Consider the following 11,224-nt stretch of genomic DNA (forward strand, 5'->3'; position numbering starts at 1 on the left):
ATTCCATCAACTATGATTTGAGTGTTGTGTTTTCACCAAATTTGTACGTTAACATGGTAACCCATCACAAAATGTCAGCAAGCAGCTTCTTTGTGTGGGTGATTACAGCGTAAGGACTGGCACCCTCATCAGAGAAGCTCAAGGGGGCTTGCTCATCCTTCGACCTCATGAGGAGGACACAGAAGAATCCTCCGTTAACAAACAGAGGAACCCTTGCCATATGTCAAATCTATTGGCACACCCTTCCTGGACTTGTCTCCAAAACTGTGAACAATACATTTTAATTTAATTTAATCATTAGAGTATTTTGTTATCATAATCCAAACTGATTAAAATACTAATCTATGGTGTCCTGTTTAAGGAGGAATTTTCATATGGAGGCAAAGAGATTCAGGCTTTAAAAGAAGAGTAAAAAAATAAAAACAAACAAACCCACACACAGTCCTGAATTTGATTAGAAATATGAGTCCATCACCTATAAAATTTTATCTGTATCCACTAGGCAACAGCTAGAGTCTTAGGTACAGTAACCAATCTAGCAGGACTAAGAATTAACATAAGGACTGTGGGCTTGGAACTGCATGAATATTTCTTACTACAGAAAGCAGTAAACTTGAAACACCTGATATCAAAGAATCTAGCAACAATTACTAGGTCATGCCAAGAGGGACTAGAAACCAACTCAAAAATACCTCTGTGGTCCAAAGATAGGGCATTTGAGCTTTAAGAAACAGCTGTTATTGACTGAGACCTTATAAAATTAGCCACAGTTGTGATTTTAAGAAAGAAAGAATTATTCAGCTTCTGTGGAGAAATGTTATTACCTGAAAATTAGCATATATAGGAAAAGCAACATTCAGCCTTTGCATTGTATCTCTAGGTAGTCAAGTGGCAGAAGAAGAGCTATGTCTCTTTATAGAATATTTTCAGCCCACAAGTGGAAAAGAGACTGGGTTCTTTTTTTTCTTAAGATTTATTTATTTATTCTGTATACAGTGTTCTGCCAGCATGACAGAAGAGGGCACCAGATCTCATTACAGATGGTTGTGAACCATCATGTGGTTGCTGGGAATTGAACTCAGCACCCCTGGAAGAGCAGCCAGTGCTCTTACCCTCTGAGTCATCTCTCCAGCCCCAGGACTAGGATTTTAATATCACATTTTGCAAGCCCCAGTAAATTAATGGATCGGATTACAGAAAGAAGGTTGGCCTGATGCAGCTGTCTCCTGATGAAATAACAAACTTTGATTGTTCATCATGATTGTCAACTTGATGGGACTTAGAATTGTTATGGCTCACAAGTTGTCCCGCAAAAGATCACCAGTCACGTATGCAATCGTCAAGGGTGTTTATTTGCTATACCAGCATATGTTGGGACTGTTCACCTGTACAGAATGTTCATGTCCCTGAGTAGAGCCTGCAGGCTCCTTTTAAATACAGCCAAGGGGCATTTTAGGGACAGTTAGGTTACCCTATCTATGACTGGCTAAGCAAGCAGTTACATTAGTGCATTTCTGATTGGCAAGGGCTAACATGGGCTGGTTAGGACTACAATTCTTCCATCTTTGGACAATTCCCAGAATCTGTTCCTAATGCCTGGAGATACTGCAGTGGGTTGGCTCAAGCTTAGTACATGCAGTCCCCCTTGTCTCTGCTGTCAGGGACATTGTTGATTGATTGGTATTTGTTTGTGGCTTCCTTAGAAACTGCTTCTATAGTTTCAGGAAGCTGAAACTGACACCTAGCTTTTTTTTAAACCAGGTTATTAGGAGCTGTCATGGCATTTGCTTGGCTATCTCAGGAATCACCAAGAGAACGAAGATCAGTTTAACTGAAGTGGGAAGACATATCCACCCCAAATCTAGGTAGTACCATTCCCTGATCTGGGATTCCAGACCGAATAAAGTGGAGAAAGTGAGATGAGCACCAGCATTCACCTCGCTCTGCTTCCTGATTGTGGATGTCATGTGATCAGCAGCCTCCTGCCACCACATCTCCCCCGCCATGTTGGACTGTATCCTACAAACTGTGAGCCAAAATAAGCTTTTCTTTCTTTAAGTTGTTTTGTTAAGCAATGACTTAATAACTTAAGTAATACTTCACTTGTAGTTTCAAAAGAGGTAAAGCCTAGTCTGACGATGAGTTCAACCTCCAGTTAGCAGAAGGACAACTGAATGTGTAGCCTGCCCCAGGAAGATCAAATTCAATTACCAGGAAACTGCACTTCTGGTGTCTGCAGATCTTCAAACTATAAAAGAAAAAGGAATAGTGGGAGGGTGAATATAGAGTGCAGGATGATTATAAGCCATACAAGTGTTTATTGCACAAAATGTAGTGTTTATGGATGTGCTGGGGTCAACCAATTCTAAAGAAATACATAGAGGTGATGCCTAATTTCATCAAGAGGCCATCGTGCATGATTGTGGAGCAAGGAAAGGCTTACCATATACCATTCAGCTCAAGGCATTTGTGGGGCTTCCGGAGGAGCTGGAAAACCCTGTTTCCTGATTCCATTACTCAAGGCAAGAGCGACTGCCATATTGTGCTCACTGGAGTATACATTTGTTTGGTATGGCTTTCGAAACCTATTTATTTCACAGTAGATATAAAGATTGAAAGCAATGAAAATATGTTTAGCTTAAATGATAGTTGACACAACTGGGGAAAGTTCAGCAGGGTTCTCTCACGTGGAGGAAGTAGTGGGAAGGGGTGTGTAGCTCACTTGTCTCCCCTCTACAGAGACCCTGAGCCACTCACAAACACACAAGAACCAACCAACCAGCAATCAGGCAGACGGACGGACGGACGGACAGACAGACAGACAGACAGACACCAGTACTGGGAAGGCCCGTGAAGGAGGGTCTTAAGTTTCTCATTAGCCTGGGTAATAGCCAAGCCACCCTGCCTCAAAACAAAACAGACAAATCCTTGACCTCTTATAACCTTCTGTAATTGTTGCTGAGAAAAAAATTAGAGTCTTAAATATTTGTATAGCTTGTAAGTCAAATTATCTTTGAGTGTGGGGGAAAACAAGAAAAAGAAAAGGGAGTGCCACCAGACTCTACCATCAAGCTGCGTGAGCATGTGTTTCCAGGACACACCTGCCCTGTGGTTAGGAGGGACAGATTCTAACATGCAGAACCCACGCTTCCTTGATCCTTCCTCTGTCTCTCTGGTGTCTCAAGGGCTTATTGTCAATATCATGTCAAGTGGCAAGTGACCTAGTTAGCTGAATTCGCTCATGTTAAACAATCCAAATTAGTCGCTGTCCCTTCCTCCTTTTTTTCCTGCCTTTTCTTTCCTTTATTATCTCCACAAATTTCATTTACTTTCCTCTTTATAACTTACATCCTTGGCCTATTTTTTCTCTTCATTGTGAGAATGTAAAATACCCACTACCTACCAAGTTGGATGATCAAAAATAAAGGTGTTATGTCGATGTAGGAAAATAACTGATGCAGAGGCAACTCTAATTTTTATTCAATTTATAAATTTGAAAATAGAAAATGTATTTGTTAAAGAAGGGTACAGCTTACCTGTGAGCACCAGAAAATTTCAGATGACTGTTTTTCTCACATTTATGCAAGGTTTGGGAACTATCAAAAAAAAATCAGCATAGTGCCCTCCCCCTGTCTCCTCCTAGTTCAGCTTTTGTCTTCTATAAAATCACTTGCCATGGTGTACCTAGCGACTGCCTCCATTACTGCGTGCAAGGATAAGGGCTGGTAACTTGCCAATAGGAGTAGCAACAGGAGCCTGCTTAGATCAAGATGAAAGTTTCTTATTCAAGAGATAGACCAGGAGATATTCCAGTTCTTCTACATCTGGCCACAGCTGTTTGATAACCAGCATCATTTTCCATGGAAACCTTTTACAATTATGAAGAGAAAAATCGTAAGTAAAAAGTCCAACAAACTCAGATTGGTAGGGACAAAACTGGAAACAGCCTGTCCTAAATACGGAACCTAAAGTAAAAAAAAATCTGCTTGCCTTGGACTGAGCGCGTGAGGCAGGGTAATTTTCATTGTTTAAGATACTTTGGTGAAAATTCTGTTATTGGTAGCTAGCAATATCCCTAATAATATGTACCCTCAGGATGGGGTAGACTTGGCTGATAGGTCAGAGACTGTAAGTCACACCAGAGGACTGAAAACAATCAAAATGTATCAAATGATAATTACTATTATTCCTTATGTAATTTCACAGACTTTGCTGAATGGTACAACCGTTTAATATAAAGGAGGTAAGCATCACAGGGCAATGTGATTAGAAGTATATTAGGGAGCTGAAGAGATGGCTCAGAGGTTAAGAGCACTGGGTGCTCTTCTAGAGGTCCTGAGTTCAATTCCCAGCAGCTCACCACCTTCTGTAACGAGACCAGATGCCCTCTTCTGGTGTGCAGGCATGCATGCAGGTAAAGCACTGTATACATAATAAATGCCACAAGGACACTTGCTCAACTGTGTTCATAGCAACTTTAATTGTAAGAGCCAGAACCTGGAAACAACCTACATGTCCCTCTACCAAGGACTGGATATAGAAAATGTGGTACTTTTACTCAGCTGTTAAAAAACAACGATGTCATGAAATTTGAAGGCAATGGATGGAACTAGAAAAAAATCATCCAGACCCATAAAGACAAACATGGTATGTACTCATTCATAAGTGGGTATTAGCTGTAAAGTAAAGGATAACTATACTACAATTCACAGACCCAGAGAGATTAGGTAACAAGGAGGGTTCAAAGGCAGATGCACAGAACTCCCTGGGAAGGGAAAATAGAAGAGATTTCATGAGTGCACTGTGGGGGAAGAGGGATGGGAACATGAGAGATCAGGATGGGAGTGTTTGGAGGGAGAGAGTACTGAAAGAGACTACTGGAAAGAGAGGGTATTTCAGGGCTGGTGAGGGAATCTTCCAGGAATATATAAGGATAACCCCAGCTGAGATTCCTAGCAATAGTGGATACTCGTAGCTTAATTGGCCATCTCCTGTGACCAGGCAAGACTTCAAGTGGAGGGAGTGGAAACCAACCCACCCACATAACCTTCAACCTACAGTCTGTAAATGGAGATCTTAATTGGTCTAAATAATAAAAACCTGGAGTTAGATATTGAGGAAAATGTTGAGAGATCAGAGAGAAGGAGAAAGCCATAGCCACACCTTACCTCCTTATCATCTCATCAGACAAGAGAGTGAGTTCCTGTTTCTGTCTGCTCATATCCTCTCTCCTCCCAGCCATCTCCTTCCTGTCTGTCTGTATAGACCTACAGACCTCTATGGTTAGCTTGTGGCAAGCTCCATTCTTTGACCTTCATACAGGTTTTATTTGTACAAGCAAGATATCACCCCAACAGTCTGTCCTGCCCATGGGTATGCTGGGGTAAGGGTGACCTAGATATTGAGGAAGTGGCCAACTAATGACTGGTCTAGCCTAAAACCCATAGCAAGAGAGTAATCCCACTCTTGACAGTACCTAGAGCACCAGGAACTACAGGTTGGATGACCCAGAGACCTAGGCTAGAACCAAACATGACTGGAGGAAAAAATGGTCAATGAAATGATGCCTAACTACTTTCTGCTATACTCGTAGATTGGTGCCTAGCCCAATTGTCATCAGAGAGGCTTCATCCAGAAACTGATGGAAACAACCAAACTTCAGGTGGAGCTTTAGGAATCCTAAAGAAGAAGGGGGAAAAAAAGATTGTAGGAGCCAAAGAGGTCAAGGACACCACAAGAAATCCCACAGAATCAACTAGCCTGGGCTCATAAGAACTCACAGAGACTGAGCCAACAATCAGTGACCTAGGCACTTTGCAAGATGTGTAGCTTGGTTCTCTTGTGGAACTTCCAACAATGGGAGCAGAGGCTGTCTCTGACTCTTTTACTAGCTTTTGGGACCCTACTCACCATACTGGGTTGCCCTGCCCAGTCTTAATACAAGGTGAAAAGCTTAGTCACACTACAACTTGATATGCCATGTTTTGTTGATATCCATGGGAGGTCTACCCTTTTCTGAGCAGAAACAGAGAAAAAGTGGATTGGGGGGTTAGGAACAGAGGGTTGGGAGGGACTTGGAGGAAAGAAGTGAGGGGAAACTTAGGCCAGGATGTAAAATAACTTAATTAATTAAAAAAAGAATTATTTACACTCTCTACTTTCCATGAGTCCTTTTGAAACATGATTAATCTAGAAATTATTACTTTGTTACCAGAACAGCTAGAATAGATGGACCAATTCCAGTATTCCTTATCGAAGAGTAGGAACACTCTTAATTATAATTTTTCCCAGTAGCTACTACTGCTTTCTTTGACATTCCATGCCTACGATCAACAATACTATGACTGGAGAACTACAAGAGTAAGAATATCTTTGTAACAACTCCAGGGAGTAGTTTCATGCAGCATAAAAAGTGACAGCAATATTGGAAGTAGAGGCTGCTGATGTCAGAGCGTAGGCAAGGGGGTAGGGGAGGAAAGAAATCGCACGGCATCAAAGGGATACCATCTGAACCTGTGCATCGATCCCTCCCAGCCTCCACCCACCCCTCTTTAAAAAGTCATTTCCAAATACACATGAAAGGAAACAAAAAATTCTGATTGTGAGCACTAGGGGTTTTCTAAAGTGAAGATTCAGTAACTGAAAGCCAGGACAGAAAACGCCAGGGTTTCAATTAATTTGAAAGGTTCTTGGATCATACACAATGATTTTCATTTCAATGAAATGTCTAAGAAAGGCAGTTAAGAGGGGAAATTAAAGAATATTCTAGCTGCCTTTAAAGGAAAACACTTTAGAAATATAATTCACATTCTCTAAACAAATCATTTGAATGGAAGTTACCCAGTGGGAATACACTAAGTTGTAGAGAATGACTAGTTGGAAAAAAAAGTTTCCTAAGGGGATGTTGGCTGCAAAAAAATCTAGCCAAGTCTCCGTTGGGATTAAGCAAAGTGGAAGTGGATTGAGTAGTGCCCAGGTAAAATACAATCCCAAGGAAAAAAAGTCATTACGTGTAATACAATCCTAAACTTACTGTCATTTACCGATCTCTTAGTCTAAAAATGACTGGTGAATGGTTTTCCGTTTCCTAATTCCTTAACATAAATACATTGTTTATGACTTATTAAAGCCACTGGAGATCACAATAGCAAAGCAGCCACACTAGTTAGCCATAGAAGCCAGGCAGTGGTGGCACACACCTTTAATCCCAGGACTCAGGATTAAGAGGTTGATGGATCTCTGTTAGTTCAAGACCACACTGACTCTACGAAATTGATCAAGTCCTAAAAGAAGCAGCTCACACAAAGGTGATCTCAGCACCTGGGATCACACACCTTTAATCCCAGCACTAGGAGCAGTGAAGACAGGAGGATACGCTTGGGTGGAGAAAGGAGTAAAAGAAAGAGGAGACAGCAACTGAGAGCTTTTGCCTCTGAGGATTCATGGAGACAGGATTGCCATGACAGCGGGGTAGAGGTAGGATCTACTGGCTTGGCTGTTTTGCTTCTCTGATCTTCAGCTTGGCTTTAACAATATATCACCACATAACTGTACTTACAAAATAGTAACCACTCAATCTTTCTATTTGTTGCAGATTACCAAGTTATATTTTCCCATAGACACCAGTTTCTGGTGATCAATCACTAGTTGTCAATCACTTTTGAGGACTAGCTGCCTCAGAACCTTAAATGCAGACTGCTGATCTGAACAAGGGGGCGTTCATGGACCCCAGACTGATGACTGAGAGGCCAGCATGGGACTGATCCAGAAACCCTGAACATGGGTGTCAGTGAGGAGGCCTCAGCAATCTATGAGGCCTCAGGTAGTAGATCAGTATTTATCACTGGCGTATGAATGGACTTGGGGAGCCCATTCCACATGGAGAAATGCTCTCTCAACCTGGACACATAGGGGAGGGTCTAGCCCTGCCCAGGATGATATGACAAACTTTGAAGACCTCCATGGAGGGCCTCACCCTCCCTGGGGAGGGAAGGGGGAATGTGGTGTGCGGTTTGAGGAGGTTGGGAGTGGGGGAGGAGGGGAGGGAGAGGGAGCTGGGATTGACATGTGAATCAAGCTTGTTTCTAATTTGAATAAAAAAAGAAAGAAATGAGACAAAAGAGATTAAGATGCACATTTTTGAAAGTTGTAATAAAAAATCAGCTTACCTTAAAAAAACTATCAAACATCAATTTCAAAATATTTCTTAAGTGAAATATATTAACAAAAGCATGAGACAATGCCTTTTGTTCTTTCTTTTTCTTTAGGAGCCTTGGATAGTCTTTTCCCCCCACTTGATGTGTAAGTTTCTAAACAATGGAGTTTTAGCAATAAATGATGGCATGTGACCGCAGCAACCTCACATAGGTAACCAGTGCCACCGCAGCAAAGGCCCGAGCTTTCTTTGTGGAAAAACACAGTCTTCCTCTAGTTCACTCAGCTAGACATTCAGCAGAGGCCGCCTGAAGGCTCTTAAACAATTTCTGACATAAAATTTTCTTCTGATTCATGGTGACTGGTTATAACCCTAAGACAGTTCTGGAAAATCAAGTAGTTATAAAGAGCAAGAACTCTAGAAATACAAATTCAGTGACTGGAAATTGAATTATCATCTTTTTTTTTTATACCCATGAGAAAAGTCTAATAGAATTAAAGAACTTGGGTCTTTATTGTACGTTGCTCTTATCAATACTCATGCCATGCCACGTTAAAGCAGCAAACATCACACAACATGTCTATCTAACGGTTTAGTCGTGACTGCTAACTTGTCCAGATGCTCCCAAAGTGGTTTCGAGATGAAAAGTTCCCTGCTCGGTTGTGTGTTGAAGACTCGACTCCTGATGCACCAGTGCCCAGAGGCGGGACTTTGGGGAAGGGGTTAGGTCAATGGGCCTTCAACTTCATTCACTGGATGAATTCATATTGGGAGGTGCTATTGGCTAGTGGACACTGTGGAAGGCAGAGCCTGGTTGGAAGAAGTGGATCACTAGACAAGTGTCAGCCTTGTCCACCTTGTCTGCAGTCCTTTCCTGCCAGTCTCTTTGGGCTTCAGGGATGCCATGAAATGGTCACCCTCCTCTGCCACACGCTCCCACCTCTATGGCGTTCTGCCTCGTTTCTGGTTCAAAGCAGTGGAGCTAGCCGACCGCAGACCTTTGAACTGTGATCTTTTCTATCGTTCCTCTCAGGTACTTGCCACAGTGACAAAATGTCTAACATGAATACTTATTGTCATGCATGATACTTGCATGGCTTAAAGGTAGTTTACGATTTTGAATTACTTGGAGACTCAGTCGTAATTGCTGGTCATGAGAATCTGCTGGAGCTTGTTATCACACCGGCATTGTTATTACCAGTAGCATTCTGAGAAAGACACCAACTTCATCTATGGGAGTCAGGTCCTCTAAGATGCCCTCTTTCATTGTGGCTTCCAGAGGGCAGAAAGTCACAGGTAGAATCCATACACATAAGCAGCTGCTTCTAAGAGGACACACACCATCCCTTCATTCCCGGGCTGGTGATAACATCTGGTGACAATGGTCTTTTATGTTCTGGATGAGTTTAATGATGCCTGAAACTTCAGATTTCTCACCTTCTCCAACGGGCAGACCTTTACTGTTTTCTAATGTAAGCCTAAAAGCAAGCCTGTTTCACACCCACAAGACTTCGAGCCGAAGATGCTGCAGTGCCTGGGTTTTGATTTTATTTTATTTTATTTTTGTTTAAACAATATAGCTCAACTCCTAGAAAGAAATTTTAAACAATAGACAGGAACAATCAGTTTGTTGATCCCATTTAATTCTTTTGAGAAGAAAGCAATTACACATGATGGTGCCAAGGACCTCATGACTCCTGAGTGTAACAGCACTGGAGAGTCTGTCTCCCCCTCCCCCCCACCTCTCCTTGGTACAGTGCCATTATCAGCTACAGGAAAGATTATTTTGGGAACAATGTAGCATTAATAGAAAACTAGCCAATCCTTGGGTACCAAAACAGGGAGAGCTAATTCAGTCAGTTGTTGGATTTTTTGTTGTTGTTGTTTTGGTTTTGGTTTTCCCAGACAGGGTTTCTTGGTGTAACAACTCTGGCTGTAGACCAGGCTGTCCTCAAACTCACAGATATCCAACTGCCTCTGCCTCCCAAGTGCTGGGATTAAAAGCGAGTGCCACCCACCCTAAGTTAGTTTTGTATTAACTATTTACTATTATCTAACAACTCTAAATCTTGGCATGTAGAAATAACTTTTTATTCTAATTTTGCATGTGTGGTGAGGCAGGAAAGGGTATTGGGGTGGGGTGGGGGTTGAAACAAAGACTCATGTAGCCGTGCTAACCTTGGAATCCCTAAATTACTGAGGCTTGCCATCTCTGTGACCTTCTGATTAACTGTCTCTCAGGTAATGGAATTACAGTTCCCCATCACCACGCCCCTCTGGTATATGGAATACCATATATGGAATTCCATGCATGGAATACACTGAAAGGTTTCAAGAGACCAAAGAATGCTTGCTCTTTACACAGAACTATGTTAACTGTCAATATTCTGCGAATCTCTCTCTAGGAGGTCGCATTCCCCTGCAACTGGCACTGGCTTTAGACTTTCCCTTCTCCCAGTGTGATATTCTTGGGGGATTCAAGTTTCTTGGGGTTTTAGTAGGCTGACTCTCTGCCAGGCCAGTTATGTTTAGAATACTCACATTATCTTTGAACTTTTTTTCTCACAATCTCAGATTTTCAAGGTCTACTTACTTTAAGCCAATGGGTGTTTTACTTGTGTGCATGTTGGTGCACCATATGCCTGCAGAAGCCAGAAGAGGGCACTGGATCCCCTGAAACTCGAATTGCAGACCCAGTGGGTTGCTGCCACGTGGGTGCTAGGAACTGAGCAGGGATTCTCTGGAAAAGCATTAAGTGCTCTTAACCATCTCTCCAGCCTCCAAATCTCTTAAAGAGACACTATATAATAGTGAGCTTTGGTGGTTTTTCGTTGATCTTTTGTTTTGTTTTGTTTGAAAGGTGTCGTATTTCAGAAAAGGAAGAGAGAGGAGAAAGGGAGGAACTGAAAGGAAAGAAACTGGCTTTTATTTAAGCGGGTCTTGATGGTTTTATTTCCGGGAGGCGGCTTGTGAAGGGCTTGCCCTTCTTCAGTGGCCGTCCTGGTCCGTGCAGAGCCAGGAAGCCTGGAGGCTGGTGAGCGCCCCCTGGAGGCCACGGGGCGGCCGCGC

At 42.3% G+C, this 11,224-nt stretch overlaps 1 long non-coding RNA gene across 1 annotated transcript; it reads left to right on the forward strand.

Annotated features, from left to right (window-relative positions):
* The first annotated feature begins 4,587 nt into the window (after positions 1-4,587).
* On the forward strand, positions 4,588-7,789 carry LOC121142644. The gene is made up of 3 exons (XR_005879673.1): positions 4,588-4,647; positions 5,594-5,944; positions 7,595-7,789. It is a non-coding gene; the product is annotated as an uncharacterized LOC121142644 (long non-coding RNA).
* The last annotated feature ends 3,435 nt before the right edge of the window (positions 7,790-11,224 follow it).

Source organism: Mesocricetus auratus, unplaced genomic scaffold (assembly GCF_017639785.1).
Source record: "Mesocricetus auratus isolate SY011 unplaced genomic scaffold, BCM_Maur_2.0 Super-Scaffold_100010, whole genome shotgun sequence".
Lineage (NCBI taxonomy): Eukaryota > Metazoa > Chordata > Mammalia > Rodentia > Cricetidae > Mesocricetus > Mesocricetus auratus.